We start from the raw sequence: 21299 nt of genomic DNA, 5'->3' as shown, positions 1-21299 counted from the left end.
CCTGTTACATATCCTCCCCCTCAGAATGGTACCACCGGTTCATTCGACAATTCTACACCCCCCATGCCTTCCCAAGAGAAAAACATTTGCATTTTGATACAGTTTTCCTGCTCGGTGGACAACCCTGAAGGCATAGGGTTGCAGGTCCAAGTACCACCGTATGATTCTGGCATCCTTCATTCAGTGAAGCCATGCTAAGGGGGCATGATCTGTAACTAGGGTGAAATGTACAGGACCAGATGCTCGCTTCCTCCAACCTCCTGAGACAACACTGCTCCAAGATCTGTTTCTAATGCATCCGACTGCAGGGGGAACCTCTTGCTGAAATCCGGACAGCACAGCACTTGCTTCCTACACAGCCTCCGCTTCAGAGTAAGAAAAGCCCTCTGGCATGACTCCGTCTACTGAACAGTATCTGGGGCAGCCTTCCGGGTGAAGTCTGTCAAGGGAGCAGCGAGCATGGCAAAGCTTGGAATAAACTTCCTATGATAGCCTGCTAGTCCCAAGAAAGAGCGCACTTCGGTTTTGGTTTTAGGGACTGGCCAGTCGGCCAAGGCTTTCATCTTAACAATCAGTGGGCTGATCTGGCCACCCCCAACTCGATACCCCAAATACTCTGACTCACTCTTCCCAATGGCACATTTCTTTGGGTTAGCAGTGAGCCCGGCCTCCCGCAAGGATTGAAGCACTGCCACTACTTTACACAGATGACTCAGCCAATAGTCACAGAGGATAACCACATCATCTATGCCAGCAGTGGCGTACAGCTGATGGGGCTGCAAGATGCGATCCATCATCCACTGGAAAGTGGCTGGCGCTCCGTGCAAACCAAAGGGCATGGTCTTAAATTGGTATAACCCGAAGGGAGTTGAAAACGCCATCCTCTCTCTGGATTCTGGGGTCAGGGATATCTGCCAGTACCCCTTTGTTAAATCCAGTGTTATCATAAAATGAGCAGTTCCTAGACGCTCCAGCAACTCATCTACCTGGGTCATAGGATAAGCTTCAACTTCGCTTTCTCATTGATTCGCCTGAAGTCAATGCAAAACCGAGTTGACCCGTCTGGTTTATTTACTAAAACAACAGGACTGTTCCAGTCACCTTGGGACTCTTCTATTTCCGTCTTTATTACCTGTCTTTTACATTCAGGTCTACGGTATGACCTCTGTCGAACTGGCGTCCCCGACACAATTTCAATGTGATGATGGGCTACTCGAGTCTGCCCTGGGACGGGAGAAAACATGTCAGGAAATTCCGTCACCAAAGCCTGAGCCTGACATTTCTGTGTTGGTGTCAGATTTTCCACAATCTGTCCCAACCCTTTTCTCCCCAACACAAAAAGATCAGGGCCCAGGTCTGGGACTTCATCTACGTCCACCACTAACAACACCTCTGGTTGCAACCAGGGCTTCAAGAGGTTTATATGATAAATGTATTTCTCTCTCCGTCGCTTCAGCTGGCAGATTTCAAAGTCCACCCTCCCAATCCGGCATGTAACCTCAAAGGGTCCTTGCCACTTAGCCAGATGTTTTGACTTGGAATTAGGTAATAATAGAAATACTTTATCTCCCGGTTGAAATGTGCGCAACTTCGGTTGTACTGTGTCTCCTGTCTGTGCTGAGCCTGCTGCAAATTGTCATGCATCCATTTTCCTACAGACTCAAGACGTTTGTGCAGGTCCAACACATAAGGATGGTATTGGTCGAATTATCCTGCTGTTCCTCCCACATCTCCCTGACCAGATCAAGCACACCCCGGGGTCTCCGCCCATACAACAGCTTCAATGGTGAAAACCCCGTAGAAGCCTGAGGCACCTCTCTGATTGCAAAGAGAAGGGAAGGAATCAGCTATCCCAGTAACACCCATCACTACTAATAAATCTGTGCAACATGCTTTTAACGGTCTTATTAAAGTGCTCCACAAGACCATTGGTCTGAGGATGAAACACTAAGGTCCTAATGGTCTTAATTACCAAAACCTTACATGTTCCACAGATTAACCGGGACATAAAGTTGCATTGGCCGGTCAGTATTTCCTTGGGGATCTCCACCTGGGAGAAAACCTTCACAAGCTTGTTGGCAACAGACTTAGCGCATGTAGATCAGGCGTGAATGGCCTCTGGATAATGCATAGTGTAATTTAAAATAACCAATAGGTGGGTGTATCCTACCACACTCCTTTCTAGTGGACCAACTATGTTTATCCCAATACGCTCAAACAGAGCTTTCACTAGTGGCAATGGCACCAAGGAAGCTCATGGGCTCGCTCCAGAGCTAGCTTTCTGACACTCCCCACAACGCTCACAAAAATGTCTGACATCACCATCCAGCCCCAGCCAACAGAACCATGTCACGAGCCTCGCTTTGGTTTTGTCCCTTCCCAAATGACCAGACAGGGAATAGCGTGAGCAAGCTGCAACAAATCCTCCTTAACGGCTGAGGAATGAACAACCTATGACTCACTTCCCCCGTCTGGGGTAATTTTTCAACACGGTACAAAAGGTTGCGATCAATTTCAAAGTGAGGGTATGTGCAGGCATATCTGGGTTTGCCCACCCGACCATTAACCAAAGAACCTGCCCAGCATGTCATCACAACCTTGCTCGAGATGGAAATTACAGGAACAAACTAAAAAATTGTCTCCCATAACTTCCAGTCGGATCGGTCCCGAGAGGAGGCAGCCGAGCCAGACCCCCCCTTGCTGGCTCCGTGGCCTCCACCCCAGACTCCTCACCAATTGCACCCAACTGAAACTTCAGACTCTCTCCATTGCCAGCCCTCATTCTTAGTGGCCCGGTGTTCCAGTTTAGTTTTCCAGGGTCTAAATATATGGCAAAACCAAGTCGGGTCATGGAAGGGAAATATCTCTCCAATTACTTCCTACTTCTTAGCCAATAGGGAAGATGGGGCTGTCAGGGCAGCTAACCAATCCTTGAACTGCCCACAGTCCAGTCCCAGAACTACTGGTACTGGCATCGAGGACACAACCCTACCTGTATTTGCGTCACCTGCTGACCAATGGTTATATTTACACCAATCTTGGGATAAGAGCGTACATCCCCATGAATACATTTAATAGGCACCCATCCTAATATTTGTTTATGCCCCGGTGAGATTAGGCTCACCTGTATTAGGGATTGACCACACCCTGAATCCAATGGGTTTGTACCATCCACTGTTACAGGAATAACAAAACCTGTCTTGCTGAAGTGACTGAGGTAATTGAACATGCTTACCTGGTCGGCTGAGGTCACACTCCAACACAGGGCAATCCCGAGCGATGTGGCCCACCTCCCTACACGTCCAACACAGCGATGGGCTAGTTTCTCACCCTGGAGCCTCAGCAAGAGGTGGAAACATGAGCAATTAAAGGGACTCGACGGTCAGGTGACCGCGCGAGACCCCGGTCCGACACCGTAGCAGCCTGTGGGTAACTCCACCCTGCCCCGGCTTCCGGGCCGGGAGCTCCACCGCCACCCCCTGTCCAAAAACTTGTCTACCCCTTCCACCCCAGTCCCTTCACCCTATCCGGTAGCCAGTAGAGGGGGTGATCCTGTAGTACTTCACCCAGACAGCCTAGCTGGCTTCAGTTCCGCTGCCTGGTAGTCTCTGCGAGTGCAACCGCCTGGTCCAGAGTGGGAGGTACCTGCCGCTGTACCCACAGACATGGTCCCAGAGCCAAGCACTCCAGAAATCACTCAATCACTATAATTTCCACCAGCCTGGCTTTCGTGATCATGACCGGATTCAACCACCCCAGGGTGTACCAGATGCTGAGCGATGGTTTCTGCTGCCCTTATACTTGCCCAAGTTACACCCTCCCTTGACCTGGCTGACTTATCTAATTTCCGTTCCATCTCCAATCTCCTTTTTATCTCAAAAACTCCCAAAAGGGCTTTAGCCAGTCAGCTGATTAAACATCACACACTAAACAATCTGCCTGAATCGCTACAGTCTGGTTTCTGGCTGAAACACAGTACTGAAACTGCTCTTCTCCGGATTGTGAACAATCTCCTGCTCAATACTGATTCTGGTGCTCCCTCTGTGCTTGTTCTCCTTGACCTAACAGCCGCTTCTGACACCACAGATCATGGCATTCTTCTTGATCACCTTCAGAAGTATGCTGGAATCTCTGGAACCAGTCTCTCCTGGATGTCCTCTTACCTATCCGGATGCATGCAGTCTGTTTTTCTATGCTGAATGCAGTGGCGTTGCATACCCAGTCACTTGGGGTGTGCTCTTCTTGAGCCCCTTCTCTTCAATATCTACATACTTCTCTTGGGTCACCTCATCCGCCAACACAGCCTCATGTTTCACTCCTATGCTGACAACACCCAGCTCTACTTAAAACTCGACCCTGGAAGCCTTTCTGCCATGGTCCGGCTCTCACCTTGCATTCAAGACATCGAGGCCTGCTGAACACTAGCAAATCTGAAGTCCTTTTAGTAGGATGTAAAACTCAACTTAATAATCTAAATATAGCTGTCCTGAGCCTTGGAAACTGTCTGCTGCTGCATTCCCCCACAGTACGAAGCCTTGGTGTACTTCTTGACAGCAACCTCTCTTTTGATGCCCACAACTCCTCTGTGGGCAAATATTCTTTCTACCATCCTCGAAGCATCTCTAAAGTTTGTCCCTACCTTTCCTCCCGGATGCAGAGATACCCTGTCATGCATTTGTCTCCTCTCGACTCGGCTACTGCAACTGTCTATATGGTGGTCTCCCTGCACACACCATAAACCAACTGGATCCTTACCAGATGTAAAAAATATGATCACATCACCCCACATCTTGCCCAGCTGCACTGGCTACCTGTAAAGTTCAGGATTATTTTCAAAACTCTCCTGCTCACTAGCCCTTGATCACACAGGTCCCGAATACCTCCTCAACCTGCTGACCCGTTATGTCCCTGCCCACAAGTTGAGGTCCTCCGACTCTCGCCTGCTTGTTATCCCCAAGCAAAAGTGCACCACACTTGGAGAACGCTTGTTTAGCTTCATGGCTTAGAATCTTTGGAACTCTCTCCCAGCTTTGGTGCGTGATGCTCCCACCGTCGCTTGCTTTAAATCAACCCTCAAGACCCACCCATTCTCTTTTACCTTCCATGCACTTTAAGTCTGATATCTGCTATTAGCTGCTGTGTTGCTGCTACTTTTTCATGTATTATGCTACTGTTGTGTATTATGCACTTTCAACTGTATTTAATATATTATGCTTCTTTATTTTTTTATTTTTTTTTTACTGCATATCATGTATTATACATTTCTCTGTATTTAAAGTATTATGGATTTTCTTGTTATTACAAAGTAAAGCACTTTGTGATGGTGGTCCACTATGAAAGGCACTGCATAAAATACAGATTGATTGATAATGGCTAAAGTGATGTTAGATTTTCTCCCATTTTAAAAGCGCCTGAAAAGCCTAATAATTTAGCCGATAGAATCTCTTTGAAATGGTCATTATCTTTTCCTGCAGTCTTTTCACTGCAACCATTTTAGTTTAAAATAATGTGTTAGTCATCCCTTCTTTTAATCAGAAACACGACAACCCCCGTTATAGTTTCAGAAGCCATAATCTCTTGTTTTCATCAGGTGGTAAAAATGAGCTGCAAGGCTTGTATGAATGTAATACTCTTATCAATAAGCTGCAAGAGAAACCAAGCATCTATAAATATTAACAACCCTGATTCCAAAGCAATCAGATGGGTGACTCATAAAGGAGCCTATACAACGCAGCATCCCTGCCATAGCCTCTTCTGAGAGCATCATTAACAGAGCATTAACCAAGGGTTTAAAATTCATTCCCTTACCTTATCAGCATCATCACTGGTCCCATTTTTATTCTGTTCAAGATCGCTTGGTTCTTTTCTTGTTTTGTTTGGAATATAGATCCTTCAAGTACAGCAATGTAGATACAAAATAAAATACAGCATTCTGAGATAATTAAAACTTGCAAGAAGCAACATAGTTGCAAAAGGGAGCAGTTAAACAACCTAATAGTTTCATAGTGGTTTTATATCCTTTTCAATGATTTTAATCATTGCAGGAGCCATTGACTTATTTATGAAACTTACACTTTGTCTCTTTTCATATAAAGTGTTTATTTTCATTTATTTCTGCTTTGATTGATTTAGTTGTAGATCCAAAATATATCCTTGTATCAGCTTAGAATCAAATCCAGAACACAAAAATAACTTGGGTCTGTTTTTCACAAGTGGATATAAGCAACAAAGACCTCCAAGGGCCCAATTCAATTAACTGGAAATGAAAATTCCTTTAAATAAATTCCCTGCTGACACACACTACTGTAGAGACCTTGAGATGAGACATGAGCAGGAAGACGCGTTCATCTTTCAGCATGGCAGCCAGTACAAGCAAATGACAAGCCCATCATATCCAATGAACCCAGTGCTTGATCTGGCAATGAAAAACACCACTTCAAGAGATAAGAGACAACTAAGTTTTTCCTGACAAAGTTTAGCTGCTCATTTTCTCTCTGGTTGTGACACAGTGGTGTACCTGTAAAGCAATGGCCATCAGGAAACTTCCAGTAGGTCCCACACTCCTCAACCTGGGTAACCCTGAGGTCACTATTTATATAGGGATTTAAGAAGCTACTGGACTAATTGCTGCAGGCTATGAAGATAGGGAAAAAACAAACTGTCAGACATTCAACATGATAGTGGTCAACAAACAAGAAACCTCAATGCATCTCTGCGTCTCTCCTCCATTACAGCCTCTTCCTTTCTGAATGGGTCCACAGTTCCTCTTGGCTGAGCAGGGCTGAAGACCAAAGTGTATTACTACTGCAATCGCAAGCAAAACAGCCCAGTTCGGCATTATTATCTCCTGTCTGAGTACAATACCTCAGTGCCCCAGCCTAAAGGATTTACAGTTAAGGAGATTAAGAATTGAATACCTACAAATTGATTCTGCCCAACATGAAGTAAAATCTAGTAATCTTTGTTTCATGCAAAAGTACTAGCATGTCAATGTAAAGCAATCTAGAAGGGTCCCCTCTTCTCTTTGCATGAAAAAGACAGGGAACAATCAATACAGTAATACCCTGTCACTGGTAATACTCACTGAAGCCCACTCCAAACATTCCTGTGGAAAGCAGACTTTGGGCCTCATTTACGAAAGGACACTAAACATCAAGGTGCACCATAACTGCAATTCGTGTGCAGCACTTACATGATTTCCTCATTTACTATTGCAACTGTATTCATTATCGTGCGATATAGGGGGCATATTATGGCGCACATTGATATTTTTTGTGCCACGCTATGGTAATCAGAATGAATATGTGATTTGTATGATAATGCATGATAATGTATTTGAATGAGGCACCCCGCTCTGAATAATGAGATGGGGTCTAGCCGCACCATATTTACAAAGGGCAATAATCATAGTGTCCACTTTAAAGTGAGTGATAGTTCGCTTGTTTAGAAACCAGACCTTGACCACTGATAGTTGCACTATTTAAACCTATTTTTCTGGTCTGAAATCTATCTGGCCTCATGGAGGCATTACTTGAATTAAAGTCTTCATATAGAGCAGTGAAATTACCCGTAAATAACAGGTTATATTAAGTGTTAATAAACGTGAAATATTATCATTTCTTAGATTGTATTTTATAATTCATTACATTGGTACAAATAATAGAGTGGTTAAATCAAACATTGGACCAAACAAGATATTGTAATTTAAAACAACCAACTCCATAGAATGTCAAACTCCTCTCCATGCAGTTTTAGTTTGCGTTGCCTCTGCCTGTCCCCTGCTGAGTGGTGTGTCTGTTGATCGCTCATTTTCGGTCAGTGTAAGCCACCTCCACCTTCACAATAAGATACTGACCAAAAGATACGCCTGGACTGCTGGGGCTTTTTACTGCTACGTTTAGTGCCCTTTTGTAAATGAAGCCCATAGAATGTTTAAGAAACTAAATTACAAAGCCAAACATTTCAACTAGTGCATTTTTCAGTTTTTGCTAGATTTAGAACATACCAAAGATTTTACTCCCCTCTAAAGTTAGGTATTTGCTGTTATCTATGCTCTACTGTTTATTCTCAAGAGTTACAATTTAGAACAATGTATATTTTTTATAGCCACCAAATGAGTGGACAAAATACTATTTACACAAGGCTTCTTAGAGACATGGCACACTCTTTCAGTTACTTGAAGGCTACACAGCTTAAAAAACATTTCTATACACTTAAAAAATAGTTACATTTGATTAGTTCTCTTACTCAAGGACATTTTTCTTTTGGAAAAGAATGTTTAATTGTGCACTGGGTGGTATCATTAAGGCAATGTTCCTCTTGTAATTGTCACCACTTCACAGCATGTTTCCCTCAGCACACAGATCTTGCAGAATGGGATTCTGATTACCACTTCAGGGGGGTTGTGGCAGAGCAAATCTCTGCCCTTTTTAAATTGGCAGGGATGGGGTTAATTTCCCCTACTTGCCTGGGTTTATTACGTTCAGGTGGCTGGGGTTGATTAGTTGATTAGGTTAATTAACGATCAATCAGCGCCCAGCCACCTGACATAAAAGGAGGCCTCTGCTTCTCATTTAGAGGAGGGAGCTGAGGAAGCAGGTTGATTTTTTGGAAAGTTTGAATCCAGTAAAGGCATTGCCCAGCCTGGAAATTGTTATTTTTGTAAGTTTTGTTTTTTTGTCTTTCTTTTTGTGTTTAAATTGCTTTGTTTTGGCCCTTGTGCCCTTTCATTTTTGTGTTTATTTATAATAAAATAGTTATTTTTTTGAACTGCAGTCTGTCTCTGGGCCTTTATCCACTCGCCAGCCTGCCACAGGGATAATCAGGAATTACAACACCCAGCTGATAGGGAGCAGGAAAGAAATCTAAATCAAAAGGATGCTAGTTGTGTCAGTTTGGCTTGTTATCTTTTTCTAGTAACCAGCTCCACTGGCTGTCTTTGGGCATTAAGATCAATTAGAAAACTGTTCTAGTTATTTTTTTATATATATGTAAATGTAGTATTTGCCAGTGGTTTTTACCCTGTTTTTTTTTGGGGGGGGGGGGAGAAACTGAGGCTGAAACACGTCCTCCGAAATGTGTTCCTACCAATCCATCATTTTTTGCACTGCAGATCTACAGCGAAGCCACCAGACCTATAGTGCTGGAACACAGATCCACAGGTGCACTATCAGCCACAGGGGTTACTGGTGGTGAACCATGGATTGACCTGCCGACCTAAGTCCTCCCTACCCGGGCTGCGCTCGGCCAATTGTGCGTCTTCCCCTAGGAACTCCCGGTCACGGTCAACAATGACATAACCTGGATTCGATCCTGCAATCTCCAGGCTATATGGCACATCCTGCACTCCATGTGGAGTGCCTTTACTAGATGCATCACTTGGGAGCCCCTGTTCTAGTTGCTTTTGATACACTTATTTTAGCTTGGCTCCTGTCTACCTGTCTGAGCTTGTACTGCATGACCAATCAGCCTTTTTCAATGACACCGTGTTCAGAGGGCATGTTAGAAGCCAACTAAACCTGTTTATCAGATCCTTGCTCTCAAGAGATAACAGAACAGTCTATTCCAAGAAGAAGTCTAGCTCAACCCTCACTTTCACAAAGTTATTTGAACACGCAATGTTAAGCAATTCTATCTATCCAAGTATAACCTTACACTATCTGTGGGGAAAGCATGTGCCTTAGAGCAATTAACCTTTGCAGGTATAACAGGAGTTGACCCAGGGAAGATCTGGCTTTGATCTAAAATAGCATGTCTGTCATCACTCAGTGTGACCTAATGCTTGTCTGCTTGTCTGTCTGTTTATCTGTCTTCCCCTCCATAACCAAACATGCTCCCTGCAGCAGCACAGCAGTGCCTTGCTCTCCATGCCGAGTGGTATTCAGGGTTGAGTGGAAGCCCAGCCAGCTGAAGCAGCAGCAGCAGCTCTCTGTAGTCAACATATGCAGCCTGGTGAATACAGGGGCCTCCTGCTGTGGAACTGGGTTCAAACAATACCAGTTAGCCTCTGCTCCAGTCAGTAGACAGCCAGCTTTCACCATGAATACCAATGCACCCGCCTCGCACAGGCAGGCCCTTGCCTCTCCTCCATTACAACCTGTTAATCTCAGATGCAGTCTACATTTTGCTTGTTATAATAAGATCAACACAGGTTGCTATTGGAAGCAAATCTGCCTGATTATCTACTGTCTGAGTGCTGCTTGAAGCACTGGGACCCCCCCACCCCCCACCAAATGAACAGACAGCAGTAGGTAATGAATAGATTACTTATTTGGATATATATATATATATATACGAATATCCAAACTTTACCTATATATATATATTAGATATATATATATATATATATTATTTTCTATTCAGAAAAAGATATTTTTAAAAAAAGTAACGAGATGAGTGGATCTGAGTGAGGCTGAGGTCGGTCCAGCCAAAATGAATTTAAAAAAATTATGACAAATACTAATACAATTATGTTGAATAAAAAAATACGTCCCTGGGTTTGGGGGGGGGGGGGGGGGGGGGGGGGGGGGGGGGGGCAGTCACTTTAATGACTAGATGTAAAAAATATAGAGATCTAATCTACTGGGATTAGAAAAAGAAACCGCAGATTGGTGGACTGCCGTGGAAGACGTTTTCTCGGTGGAACAGCCCGGTCTGCACCTGGTGAAACATGGTGGAGCCCCGCAGCTACAGCTATGGACACAAGATTTGCATCACCGACATTTTATTTTTTATTGAATTGAGGCCATTAAAAAATAGATTAACATCATTTTGATGTTTTAGTTATCATGTAATCAAAGAAAGTACAAAACCATATAACGCAAGCATACCAGAAGGCAGCATATTAGTAGTACAGTATTTCATGTTGGATTTCAGAATGTCACATTTTTTATTGTTTTCAGTTTTTCATGAAGTACAGAAAACTACAAAGTAATTCAATATGTTAACATAACATTCAGCAGGCTTCATTTGACTATGAAGCAAAATTGTTTAATTATATAGGGAGATGCAAAACACTTTGCCACAACTGTACATACAATACTGGCAAAATACAATAAACGGAGCCTCGATTTACAATGGTCTGTACTGTACTGTACTGGTCTGTTTAGCAATAATTTTTTTAACATATTTGACCATAATAGTTTATTACATATGATATAACTACTGCTTGGAACTTTCTGTCCGAAAGAAATCATCACAGTGCACAAAAACAGAATCCCCAAATTGTTGTCAGCCATCATGCTGGAACTAAATGATTTAGTGAAAAGGCTAAAAGCTGTTCCATTTCCACATTGAACAAGCTGAATTTGTTCCAGTCTGTCCGCCTCACGAAATTCCGCCTTACCTAACAGGATGGTAAAAATGCAGTTTTAAAAACATGGCATGCTTTTGGGATATTCATTTGTTAAGTGTGTTCATAGAATGATGTTCCCTTTCAATTTGAAGACGACCACCAAAACATTTATGTACAGGATATGCCTGCCTATTGGTAGGTATTTTCTGCAACAGAAGACCAGCTCAGAATGATGACCTGTTTGTCACGGTTTACAGACCCTAGGACAGTTATAGAAAGCGTGCTGATTGTCCTCTGATCCAAGTCTATATTACCTTGTGGCAGGGTGCCCGTCCTCTGTGTATTATTATTGCTATTATTATTGTATTGTATTATTAGTTATTGTATATGACCAACGGGAAGCCCACATTATTATGTATGATTTAAAATGTAAGAACGAGCGAAACGCTGTTTGCTATTATTAGGGTGGAACATGTCAGAGGCCGTCCCATGTTTATTTGTTTTGAACCTTGTGCCGTTTGTTTTGTGTGTACCATTTAAAAGTCTTTGTTGTTTATTTGTTTGTTAATAAATCTTGAGGGCAGCCATTATGGCTCAGCTTCACCCCATATTCACTATGTGTTTCTGATCCGGGTCTGACACCACCACTACAGCTATCCTTACCACATATGGTGTCCTGCGTGGGATAAACCACCGGAGAAAAAAACAGTAGCCTGCTGTTCATATGCCTTCTGTTTAGAGTGTGTAATGCTGTAATCCATGTAAATAAAGGGATGTGCTATATGCAGTATGTCCTCTGAATATTATTTTATATGCCTGTTAATGACTTTACGTAGTTATTTCTTTGGGAATTAGTAGGAGAGCATACAGTGTACATGGACAAATAGAGAGAGCAAACAGTGTACATGGACAAATAGAGATCATACAGTGTACATGGACAAATAGAGAGAGCATACAGTGTACATGGAAACAGATTGGATGAGAAATTTCAGGATGCAAAAAACAAAGCCTACAGAGGCCACTGTCAGTTGAGCTCAGGGTTGCTGTAGTTGAGCTCAGGGCTGCTGTAGCAGAGCTCAGGGCTGCTGTAGCAGAGCTCAGGGCTGCTGTAGCAGAGCTCAGGGCTGCTGTAGTTGAGCTCAGGGTTGCTGTAGTACAGCTCAGGGTTGCTGTAGTACAGCTCAGAGCTGCTGTAGTTGAGCTCAGGGTTGCTGTAGTAGAGCTCAGCGTTGCCGAGTTGAGCTCGGGGATGTTGTAGTTCAGCTCAGGGCTGCTGTAGTTGAGCTCAGGGCTGCTGTAGTTCAGCTCAGGGCTGCTGTAGTAGAGCTCAGGGCTGCTGTAGTTGAGCTCAGGGTTGCTGTAGTTGAGCTCAGGGCTGCTGCAGTAGAGCTCAGGGCTGCTGTAGTTGAGCTCAGGGCTGCTGTAGTTGAGCTCAGGGCTGCTACAGTAAAGCTCAGGGCTGCTGTAGTTGAGCTCAGGGCTGCTGTAGTTGAGCTCAGGGTTGCTGTAGTTGAGCTCAGGGCTGCTGTAGTTGAGCTCAGGGTTGCTGTAGTAGAGCTCAGGGCTGCTGTAGTTGAGCTCAGGGCTGCTGTAGTAGAGCTCAGGGTTGCGGTAGTAGAGCTCAGGGTTGCCGAGTTGAGCTCGGGGGTGTTGTAGTTCAGCTCAGGGTTGCTGTAGTAGAGCTCAGGGCTGCTGTATTAGAGCTCAGGGCTGCTGTAGTAGAGCTCAGGGCTGCTGTAGTAGAGCTCAGCATTGCCGAGTTGAGCTCGGGGATGTTGTAGTTCAGCTCAGGGTTGCTATAGTAGAGCTCAGGGCTGCTGTAGTAGAGCTCAGGGATGTTGTAGTAGAGCTCAGGGCTGCTATAATAGCATTCTGCTTGTTTTTCACTGGTTAACTAAATTATGTTTTTCTTGTTGCTCAGCCATTTTGAGCTGGCAAAGTCATATAATAATGTCATTTACTAAAGTTTAACAAAAGAGCGTTATTGATTAGAACAGACGTGACAAATAATTGTATCATACTAAAAACACGCATCACTGGATCAAGCCCTCTCAATCCATGTTTACTTGTGCCCAATAGGTAGTTTGAAAAGCTGTGTTTGTAATGACAATAATCTGTATGGTTTGTGTATTCAACCCAACAATAGTAGCTTCTTGACGGTGTAGCAGATCTGTTTTATTCAGATATGTTGTTTTGCATCCTGCCAACATAAGTTTACAGTATCAAATTAGAAGACTGTGTCACGGTCTTATACTGTTAATTCCTGGTAAGTATATGTTTTGTCTATAGGTTGTTTGTATTTCAAACTGACCACCAGGACCTTCCCAATGAGTGTACAGAAACCGCACGGACAGGTAAGTAAAAAATAATGATTTCTTTATTGCAGAAAATGATACAACTGAATACAGCTTACTTTGAGACAATTTGCAAAAAAACCCTTTCAAACCACCTTGCTTGGTATTTCAATAGAAAACCTATTCTAAAAACACCCAAAACTGTTCACTAGAACCTTGCAGCTGGATTGGGATCCAACATGTCCCTCAGGATCCGCTGCCATAGTAGACTTTGCCAAAATGTACTTTGTTACGGACGGTAATTTGTGGGAAAACACTACATCTCTCGTCAGTTTACCAAAAGTAGCTGTGGCAAAGAATATTACTAGGCCTTTGCTTATGCCTGGTAATCAGGTTTTCATTGACTCGCTGACTGTTTAACACATGGACTGTGACCATAGACTGTTGTATAAAAACTAAACTCACCCAGCCAGGTTGAAGAGCAGCGGCAGATCCGGAGCATCAGTGGGTATATTAACAGCCATGGAAATTAAACAGAGAGTGAAAAAGTTAGTAACATAAAATCAAACAAAGAACTGAATTGCACTGTTCAAAGAACTGACTGGCTAGCTAGCTGTGCACTGGAGACAAAATGGAGGATACAGAAAGCTAGCAAGATCTGTTTAAATTGCCTGAGCTAATTAGCACACCTGAAAAGGAGGCGGTGCTTCAGTTACTTAAGAGGTGCTTTGTAGCACCTGGGGAGAGAGTCAGGTTTTTTTGAGAGTCATTCTGTAAGGGTCACAACTCTAGCTGCAGGCAAGATTGCCTGTAGACAGAAATAACTCTAATTAAAACCATCACAGTCTGAAGCTTAGTGAAGTGAGAGTGAGAAGTGTCTGGTTTTATTATTCTCTTATGTTTTGTTTGTTTGTTTTGTTTAAGGAAATTAATAAGGAGCTCCTACACCTTGCACCTGGAATATTAAAAAAATGACCGTTTCCTTACTGTAAATAAATTGCACTGGTTGCTTATCACTGTATACTGAAATGTCTGTGCAATCCTTAACAAAAATACCTGAGGTACTTTGGTTTTGCTGACCGAGAGAGAGAGCACTGGTCACAGAAGACTATTTGTGAAATTGCTAATTATTTTGTTTGAGCTTCTCTTTCCTACACGTATTTGTTTCCCTCACTCCGAATCCAGTATAGTGCACCGGCTCAAGTCAGGTAAGAGAATCACGCTCACAGGTTTTGTTATGTGCCGCAGAGCACAGACTGTCACTGTTGTATCAGCTTGTTGTCAGTGCTTTTAAGAATGGCTCTAAAACCTGAGGATATCATTTTAATTTAAAAAAAGAGTACACTAATTTATAAAAAAATAAACATAACTATAACATTTTAGTAAAAAAAAAAAAAAAAAAAAAAAAAAAAAGTCCCATTGTGAGACAGTAGGGAGCTTTGTAAGTCATGTATTGACAAGCAGTGTTTTCCTGCTGTTTTCTGGGAAATGGATACAAGTTACAGCACTGAACCCATAGATATACATTGAATGTAGAGGGTGGCTGTTTCCTGTAAGAACTACACATACAGGCATCCCTTACATCAATGGAAAGTGCAAAGCATGTGCTTTGAAATGACATTGAAAGTGGAGCACCATCTTTTTGAAGCGACCAAGTAATAGGCAAGAAACAAAACCGAGGGATCTGATGCATGTCACATGACTCAAGCATAACCCTAACCCTAACCCTTTATACACTACAGTGACCATCAGTGTTGGTGACTTAGTTAAAGCTGGAAGTCAGTTGTATTTTCTTTAGTCGGTGATAGAAGTTGAAAAATATAAATCAACTGCTTCATCCCTCTTGTGAGACAGGCCTAGGCTCGTGATTTGATGGCAGCTGCTCATTCTCAGTGGGGAACGCTGTGGTCAGGAATGTAAGGGTTTGTGACAGGACTGTGGGAAACAGCTAAGCATGCTGTCTTACAGTGAAAGATCCAATACAGCTATAAAACAAGACCTAGCTTTCATAATTTGTAGCAAGCTAATACATTGTGTGTCTATTATTTAATAGAGATGTCATCTCATGCAGTGTGGGTGTGGCAGGGTACACCTCGCCCCTGTGCGTGTTTTGTATTTGTGTTATTATTATTGTAATTGTATGCATGTATTGGTGCACAGGTTGTGGTGTTATTAGTGTTTGAAATGTATGTATTTGTGCACAGGTGTTTAAGGTCATCAGGGAAGGACTGATTGCCTTCCCTGCCAAAGTAGTTCACGTGCAGACTACTGCCTGGGCCCAAATGAATGATTAATAAGCAATGGAGTGAAAATGGTGAAAATCACTTTCTCAGGGTTGAGTCTTCAGGGAGTAAGAGCAGAGATGTGAGTGAATATAACAAGCAACTGCTACTCATGCTGGCTATAAACCAGCACGTTACTTGGTTTTGTATCTGTGTGGCAGGCTGGCGAGTGGATAGAGGCCCAGAGACAGACTGCAGTTCAAAAAAATACACTTATTATAAACAGATACAAACATAAAGGCACAAGGGCCAAAACAAACGGATTGAAACAACAAAAAGAAAGACAAAAAGCAAAATGTACAAAATAAAGGTTTCCAGGCTGGGCAATGCCTTCACTGGATTTAGAAAATTGAAAAATCACAACCAACAAAACACCAACCTGCTTCCTCAGCTCCCTCCTCCCAAATGAGAAGCAGAGGCATCCTTTTATGTCAGGTGGCTGGGCGCTGATTGATCGTTAATTAACCTAATCAACCCCAGCCACCTGAACATAATAAACCCAGGCAGGTAGGGGAAATTAACCCCATCCTTGCCAATTTAAAAAGGCCTCCCCCCATGTACAACGTACACCGGCTGCAATCGGCCAACCCCCCCCCCCCCCCCCCAAGAGTCCAATTGGGACGGTGGTGAAGGTGGCGGTGCGGCGGTACCCCAATTATGTCCCTTGGGTGCGGCCCGGCTCCCTCTAGTGGCGGAGGCTCCCTCTAGTGGCGGAGGCGGCGGCGGACCCTTGGCAACCCTAGAAAACAAAAAGGAGACACCAGCAATCCCCAGGCGATGCGGAGCAGCAGGCAACCCCAGGCGATGCAAATGAGTCATCCCTGAGCGGAGCGGGCGAGGCATCCCTGGCAAAGGCAGGCATCCTTGGGCCATCTCCCCCCATGTACAACGTACACCGGCTCCTCCAATCGGCCAACCCCCCCCCCCCCCCCTCTGGGCTCTGGAGTCCAATTATGTCCCTTGGGTGGGCTGTTATGTTGGGTGGTGGGGCGGCTCCCATGTCTACCGCCAGGTAATTAACCACCATGAGGGCAACCTCTGGGAAGGACGCTGGGTGGTGTTGTTCCTCCCACTGTTCTCACCTCTCCCCATCTCGACACCACAGCGTGTTGATAACTATGGGGAGATCGTGGACGAGGTCTGCCTCAGGGTGCATCAACCAGTCCCAGATCTCCTGGGACGGTGTTGAAGGTGGTGGTGCTGGAGGTAGTGGGGTGGCCCCTGATGCCCGGGGTGAACACTGCACCTCTTCCTGGACCTGGTTGTAGGGGCATCCTGCCCAGTTGTGGCCGTCCTCCTCACACCAGCCACACCAGTTTGCCGGTGGCACGTCTGGGCAAGATCGGCAACGATGGTCCTCCTTCCCGCACCAGGAACACCAGAGGAAGAGGCTGGCCAGGTCCTCCAGCGGTGGCTGTAGCAGCTTACATTTCTTCAGCTGCTGCTTTTCCTGCCTTTGCCGCTGTCTGCTCTTCTTTCCCATAATCCTCCAAAAAAATAAGAAGAATTCTCCCAAAAATTCCAAATTATATATATATATATATATATATATATATATATATATATACTGCTCTGAGCCTCTAGGTGGTGCGACCCCACTCTGACACCAAGTGTGGCAGGCTGGCGAGTGGATAGAGGCCCACAGACTTAGAGATTCAGAAAATTGAAAAATCACAACCAACAAAACACCAACCTGCTTCCTCAGCTCCCTACTCCCAAATGAGAAGCAGAGGCCTCCTTTTATGTCAGGTGGCTGGGCGCTGATTGATCGTTAATTAGCCTAATCAACCCCAGCCACCTGAACATAATAAACCCAGGCAGGTAGGGAAAATTAACCCCATCCCTGCCAATCTGGTTGGTTGGTTGTTTGTCTGTTTTGGTCATCATGCCTTTTTGCTTTGAAGTGTTTTGTTTTGTTAAAACAATTTATTTTGCAATAAACAGTAGAGCTTCATACCTCGTGTAACGGTGTCTCTCTTCCTGGTCTGATGTCACCACAAGCCATCTTTGTGACAGTGCATGAGAGAATTCTGAAACAAAGCTGTTTAAATGTGCCCAGTGGTTTTGATTATATTAAGGGAAACCCTACATCCGACCTATTAACTTATTATAAATCAGAAAAATGAAGATTGTAGACAGGAACTACTATTAACATTTAAAACAGGTGAAATCATTGTTGTTCTAACTTAAGAACTACACAGTCAGTATGTTCTATGCACAGGATAACACCTGTACAGTGGTGTGACAGAGACAGAATTATTCTTGGTGATAAAGAATCCTTCTTATGGAGTGCCCTGGACTGGATGGCCTGACAATTCATTCCCAGGGTTAGATGGAAGTTGGTCATCTAGAAAGGGTGCGGAGCTCTGGTGCACTAAATCAATGACCCAGAAAGGAAACAATGTGACAGCTGTGGATTAGAGGAGCGGTTGCACTAGTTAACCAAGGGGTCATGATTGATGGTATAAAAGGGGGCATGGTGAAGTGATCTGTCCCTTGTTATGTTTAAACGCTAAACCAGAAGGATACCTGTATTGTAATCATGAGTGTTTTGTTTGTTTTGTCATGTCTAAAAACTGTGTTTGTTGTTATTAGACGGCTAACATGATGCAGAGCTGTCGCTAAAGGCCAGCACTAAATTCAAACAACACTGCACCTTTTTCACGAATAACTGTATTTACACCATGTGGACTTTTGTTTGTGTTTTGTGTTGAGTGTGGGTGTTTAGGAACGGGGCTGTTATTATTTTGGGACCAACTTGGGGATTAAAACAGAGCAAAACACGCCACTGTATTGCCTGTTAGCACTGTTATTGTTTGCTGTATTTGTGTCATCACACCATTGGATTATCACTGACTGTTCATTTATCACTGCTACATTCCTGCACCTGCACACTGTTAACCACTTTGCCACAACCGGATAAGATGTACTGCAATTTTGATAAGTTGTTAATGGCTGATTTCTTATACATGACTGTGACAAAGAGAGAATGGATTCTTGTTTTAGATCTCCTTTCCGACCGGTGAGGACGTTAGGGAGGAGGAGCAGTCACCCCCAGGCGAGGTGGAAGTCGGCCACCTGGAAAGGGGGCGGAGCCGCGGTGCGCAATATCATTGACCCGGTCGGGAAGCGCGGTGGCAATCAGGGATTGGTTGACGGTGGTTGCCCCCGCTGACCAATCAGGACGGGACGGAGCGTACAAATGGGGACGTGGCCCATGGTTCTGCTCCTTCTGGTAAGGTACAGAGAGAGAAAGAGACTTTTGACTTTTAAGATCCTTTATTTTAATATTCCAAATAAAATCCATTAAAATTCAAATAAAGGTAAAACACAACAAAAGTTAAGATTCCTACTGCCTGAGCAAAATTTAAAAAATCCTAAAATGCATCGTGTTCTCCTTAAAAACAGATTTTAAACAAAATAAAAGGATCATTAAAGAATCAATATTAAACAGTGTTTTTTTTTTCTTTGTTGAAAACAGATAAAAGCCAAAATAAAACACTGTAAAACAAAAATTAAATTAAATTAGAACAAAAACTGGAGCTCCCCCTCCTCACTCACAGCACACAAGGCGTCTCCCACACACCACCTCTCCTGAAAGTCCTCCAGGTTACTGACCAGTTTAAAATACTCAAACTCTACTCTGATCTGGCTGACCACGCGCACCCTGAACTGAACCACCAAACTGGTCAGTCCAGAACCAATTTTGCCTGTCCAATTAAAAAATTAATAAGAACACACCTGTTTTTCATTTTAAAACTGTATAGAACCCCAAAAATAAAAAGCTCCTTACTAAAATCAACCCCCAAATTATTCAGGATTCCCTGCAGTAAATTAAAAAGTGGCCGCAGCCTCTCACACTCACTGTAGGCATGAAAGAGAGTTTCCTCTGCTGAGCAAAAAGCGCACTACTCACTGATGCTGGGGTCCACTCTATGGAGAAACCTGCCTGTGGACACAATGCAGTGTAGAATCTTCCACTGCAGGTCCCCCACTCTCTTGGCGAGAGGCGGCTTGTACAGCACCCTCCACACCGGCCTGTGCCCCTCCTCTACAGCCAAGTAAGCTCGCCACTTAGAGTCTACCAGACCCCTTAGCCTACTATACTCTATGGCTTTAACACACAATTTGTATACATGTTTTCCACTCATTGTGTGAAAGATAATTTCCTCCACATTCTGCAATTTAAGCAAAGTCCCTCCATTCTCTCCACCGCCCTCACCTTCCTCACCTACTGCTGGTGACACGATCATCCCTGGAAATAAGGAAAGCTGTCTCTGCTCTGTGCCTCTGGACAACTCCTCCCTCAGGACTGCCTTGAGCCGCAGGGAGAGGCAGCCCTTCAACTCACCCATCAGTCTTTCTGCAAGCCTCTCTGAGTGCCAGCCTAGCTGTGCAGTTAGCTGGGAGGCAGTTAGCTAGCAGGAGAGCTCAAGGTTTAACAGGTGGACCATCCTGGTTACACCTGCTTTTAAAAAACTGGCATAGAGCGTCATCGACTGTAGGAACTTAACTGGAAAGAGTGGATTAAAAAATAGGGGCTCCTCAAACAGGTCCTGCCCTGTCAAGGACTCCACATCCCTTTCCACCCTCACCAGCTGCCAGGCTTTTAAAATACTTTGATAAAAAGGAGGAAGTCCTGCTTTACTAAAACTGGTGTTCTCAATTAAAAACAGGTGTTTTCCTAACCCCAGCCCCCCAACTCTATTGAGAAGGAAACAGGCCAGCCTCTTCCAATGAGCCTCCTCCTCAGTGTACAGGAGTCTCTGAACCGCCTGCAGTCTGAAGGCTGCCACCCTGCTGGCAATGCTGACTAGCCCCTGCCCCCCCTCATCACTAGGGAGGTAGAGGACTGCCGGCCTCAAACTGTGTCTCCCGCTCCAAAAGAACTCCAGCAACACTCTCTGGATCTCCTTCACCAGGCCCTGGGGTGGGTCCAGGCATACCAGCTTGTGCCACAAGCTAGAGGCCACCAGATTATTAATAACAAGCACCCGGCCCTTGAAGGACAGTTGAGCCAGCAGTCCCTTCCACCTCTGCAGCCGCCCCCTCACCCTGTCCAACAAACCCTCCCAGTTCTTTTTCATGTAGTTTTCTGTTCCGAGGTGCACCCCCAACACTTTAATACCTGTTCTGTTCCATTTCAGCCCCTCAGGCAGGAAAGGAGGGGTGCCCTCATCCCAGCTGCCTGACAGGAAGGTGTCACATTTTGCCCAGTTTACTCTGGCAGAAGATGCTCTCTGGAACTCATTTAGAGTCTGCTGCAGCGCTTGGACATCTGCATCCCCACTCACAAACACAGTCACATCGTCTGCGTAGGCAGACACCTTCACTGTGGCAGAGGAGGGTGTGGAGGGTGAGGAGGGCACTGTCCATCCAGCTAGCCTGACCCTCAGCAGGTGCAGCAGGGGCTCTATAACCAGTGAATAC

This window comes from Polyodon spathula, chromosome 12 (genome assembly GCF_017654505.1).
Source record: "Polyodon spathula isolate WHYD16114869_AA chromosome 12, ASM1765450v1, whole genome shotgun sequence".
Lineage (NCBI taxonomy): Eukaryota > Metazoa > Chordata > Actinopteri > Acipenseriformes > Polyodontidae > Polyodon > Polyodon spathula.
The sequence above is the reverse complement of the archived record's forward strand: the minus strand, read 5'-3'. Positions refer to the sequence as shown.